Source organism: Spea bombifrons, chromosome 2 (genome assembly GCF_027358695.1).
Source record: "Spea bombifrons isolate aSpeBom1 chromosome 2, aSpeBom1.2.pri, whole genome shotgun sequence".
Taxonomy (NCBI): Eukaryota; Metazoa; Chordata; class Amphibia; order Anura; family Pelobatidae; genus Spea; species Spea bombifrons.
This window is the reverse complement of record NC_071088.1, coordinates 8,245,382-8,249,643: the sequence shown is the minus strand read 5'-3', so window position 1 is coordinate 8,249,643 and position 4,262 is coordinate 8,245,382. Positions and strand designations below refer to the sequence as shown.

The following is a 4,262-nucleotide window of genomic DNA, read 5'->3' as shown; positions in this document are numbered from 1 at the left end:
CGGTGGTGGTGGTTGTGTGATGGTCTGGGGCTGCTTTGTTGCTTCAGGACCTGGGCGATTGGCCATAACTGCCGGAATCTTGATATAAGCGACTCATTGCCAGTTGTCGCAAACGTTTGATGGTAATTGTTGTCTCCATGGGTGGCACAACCAGTTATCAAGTTTAGGGGGCGATTACTTTTTCACATGGGTGAGATTTACTCTTTACCTTCAATAAATGAAGCGATCATTTACAAGCGGCATTTTGTGTTCACTCGCATGGATATATATGATATATATGTATACATAAAATGTGACAAATAACCAAAAATAGAAAAAAATGGGGAGTGGCGAATACTTTTTCACAGCACTGTTCACAGATCCTTTAAGATGTAGAAGTCAACCCAACTCAACTCTCCTGCAGAAGTCTGAGTATAGTGGAAGCTCCTTTAGAAGCTATGGACACTGCCTGAACAATGTAAGAACCCACCACTAACTGTGGGATTGTTGTGAGCAGCTCACATGTTACTCAAATGTACTCATTTATCTAGTTTTCATCCTGGTTAAATTATCTAAAACATAATTTTTTATCAAACAAACTCCAAGTATCCTTGGCCTGCAGGTACGAATACACAGGTGAAGCTTTAATTACTGAACCAGGAGTTGGTAAATTAATTGAAAATGTTGCCTCCCCAACATCGCCAAATAAGTTGGACATTCAACTCAGCCAACGTCCACCGGCTGCTCTTGGGTGATGTGGGGAAGGCTCTTCAAGGTTATCAACGAACCTACTCATCATGGAGGTCAAGCTCAGCCATACCCACAGGAGAAGATCGCTGGCATCGGCACTTCACAATGGTTCTATAAGTGATACGATTTTATTTGATGTAACAAAACCTCAGACACCATGTTTAGTGACTACACCTGCAGTGGCAGTTTACAGGAGAGTTGCAGTTTCAAATCGCTAATGTCACTGTGGCCCAACATAGTGAAATGTTAAATCAGCGGGATTCTCTGATGGTGGTTGGCCATTCATAAAGCATAGTAAATTTGAATAGTAATAGTAATCATAATAGAGTTGAAACCACAACTTTCTTGCGAACCCTGGCTTTGGTGCCTAAACCTTCGAGGGTCCCCCCTGCACATTTCTCGATGTTCCGTCCTACGCCGGGAATCGGAACGGAACCTTTCATCAATAACAACACGAATTCCATTTAACTATCAGGACTCTTCCCAGCGCATGCGGTTTTAGAGAGGAAACAGAAAGCATTTAGAGTGACTGGAATCTGCATCGCTAATTCCAACCATAACCATTAAAGCCGTATCATGGAGTTTGCCTCGTTTTCTTCGTTTTCCACTCATAGTGTTATCTTTCAGAGACTGATGCATTTGCGCCCTTTTATCAATTATTAATCCAAGAGTTAATAATTGATGTTGACGGGTGCTAGAAGCTAATTTTCCCCAGCAAACGTGAGCAAAGGTCAGAACGTGTTAACAGCTGAGCCGAAACCTTTTTTTCTCAAGGCTTTTTTTTTTTTAAAAAAAAAAAGCAAATACAAAATTTAAAAACAGTACAGTATTTGATAAAAATAAGAGTCAAAGGTAAGGGTCAATTGATAAGTTAAAGCTATTCCAGACATATTCCGATGCTTCTTCATCATGGTGGAAGCTGCTTTTCACGGCGGAAGGGAGAGATTCTCATAAAGGTAACAGATTGGGTCAATAAATCAAAAAGTATTAGAAGACGATTAATGTTAATTCTGCGTTAAATGAGATAAAACGTTTATATCTTCCACCTAAAGACATTTTATGATCATAGTACAGGGACTTTCCAATCGCAGGCTTATTGGAACTTATTTAGCGATTGCCAAAAAAGCCGCTTTCTTCTATAGTTTACGGACAGCCAGAATTATAGATTTCTTTTACTGCATTTTGTATATTTAAATTGAGGAGAAACAACCCTCCTTTTGTAGTATGATGTAGGAGCCACAGAACATTCTACGTGCAAAAGTTCATTTTTAAAATAAGGCACTTTGGGCAAATGAGTTAAAATTTTTATAATATCCCCCATTTTTAAAATATCCCCAAAAAATAATAGTTATAAATCATTAATTACTTATTTCTAGTATTATTGTGTTGCTCCTTTGTAGGACTACTATATATAAATACAGTATGTATATATATATATATATATATACATATATATTAAATATTTTTGACCAACTAAATTATATTGTTATATGGAGCCGTCATATTCCGCAGCGCTGTACAATGGACAAACAAGGAATGCATCACATAATGGTTTGTATTTTTGAACGGTATGGTATGTATAGTTGCCGTGTAGCATTTGTATGAAGGTATTTCACAATTCCATATAATTTAGTAACGCCGAAATTTTGGGTTATTTTCATGTCTGTTGGCATACGGTGTGACATAAACATATTCTGAACGAAATCCCTTTTTTTTTTTACGTTAATATCTATTTTTTGCTGTCAGTAACAAGGATTCAACCTTGTGATTGTATAAGTAAGCAAGGGAATCTTTGTCACTAAGTGCAAGCAATAGAAAATCACGCAGAAGGAATATCGTGGGAGAAGCCATTAAAGGTTGGTGTCCTGCAGGAGTAACAGCGTAACAAATACTCGACACTTCTTAAAGCAGATGAACATACTGTGTACTATTATTTATCCACCAGGAACACTCGGTCCATCATATAAACTGTATAAATATAAATAATATTATATATTAATAATATGAATGTTATAGTCGCATCAAACACCTGTAACAATGACTGAAGATATGATGGAAGGGGCCTTTACTTTACTGAGAGAGTGGTAGATAAATGGAACAGCCTTCCAGCAGAAGTAGTTGTAGATGTTAACACAGTAAGGGAATTTAAACATGGTCTTATCTGCCGTCAAATTCTATGTTTCCGTATGGTATGATTAACGCTCCAAGCAAATGGGTAACTCAGCTTGAGATGACCTGGAATGGAGATTGAGAGCCGGATCTTCTTGTCCAACATCAGCACCTGACCTCACAAACGCTCTACTGGATGAACGGGCAAAAATCCCCACAGAAACACCCAAAAACCTGTGGAAATCCTTCCCAGGAGAGTGGAAGCCGTTATATCTGCAAAGGGGGCCAACTTCATATTACTGTCTATGTATTTAGAATATGATGTCATTAAAGTCCTGTTGGGGTAATGGCCAGGTGTCCCAATACTTTTGTCCATGTGGTATATATACATAAAATAATTCTGGAGAGGGTCCGCAGCACCGTTGGTTTAATGCCACAATCTGAAAACCTTCTGATCATTTAATGAACACTGAGAACAATCCTGCTTTACAGACCGGCAGAAGTCCCAAACCTACCAAAAAAATTACCATAAAAAATATTTCCAAAATTTCCATGCGTTTTGAGCCTACCTATGGTCCAGTTTCTTTAAAATGTCCCCAGATCATGAGGATGAGTGCTGCTCACATCTTTAGAAGACAAAATGTCAATTTGGTTTTACTAAGAACAGCCGCAATTTGGAATGTTGCCAATTTCTGGATGTTCCAAAAGCGCCTCCAAATCTAATTTAAGGTCATCCTCCCCGTTAACACCGTTGTTACTATCATTTCCCTCCTTGTCATCTGTTAAAATAAGCTGATACGTGATCTTGATTATCGGGACGAGTGATGTCATGGCCGGGCCAAGATGCTTTTAACATTTGTCTGCGAGAGAAGAAAATACGCAACTGGCGTATAACATCAGAATTCTTCCATTTCTTTTGTTTCACGCATCTTGGACGTCCCCAAAAAGGCCAAACTTCTTCTAATTATTCTTTTACAAACCTTATGAACACATTTTATTTTCTGCAATGTATTTTTATGGATAAAGTATCTGATAATAATACTGACCTATCTTGGGAATATGATTATTTAACAAAGGTGTATTGTATTAGGACCAGAATGTTTAATACAGTAATTTACACAAAAATAAACATAAAAGTTGCCGAAAATACAGTACTTCTTGGTTTTTTCCCCCAGGATTCCTTCTTTTTTTAATTAAGCGTGGCTTTTGTATACTCTTAATAACCGAATGTGAATTGTAGATTTCTCAAGGTTTCCCGATGACATAATCCTCAAATCACCACTTCTTGCGGGAAATGCTTGTTGAGGTTAAACTGCCTCAATTCCTAATTAAGTCAGTAACACCTAAGACTGTTTCTAAGGGCCGTGCCTGTTTCATGATATGAGATATTCCAGTTTACAAGCCTGAGTCAAGATTGTTACTAT

General features: G+C 37.8%; 1 long non-coding RNA gene across 1 annotated transcript; it reads left to right on the top strand.

Moving 5' to 3' along the window:
- Positions 1-1,574: 1,574 nt before the first annotated feature.
- On the top strand, positions 1,575-3,185 carry LOC128474529 (uncharacterized). The gene is made up of 2 exons (XR_008346358.1): positions 1,575-1,685; positions 2,938-3,185. It is a non-coding gene; the product is annotated as an uncharacterized LOC128474529 (long non-coding RNA).
- Positions 3,186-4,262: the final 1,077 nt, after the last annotated feature.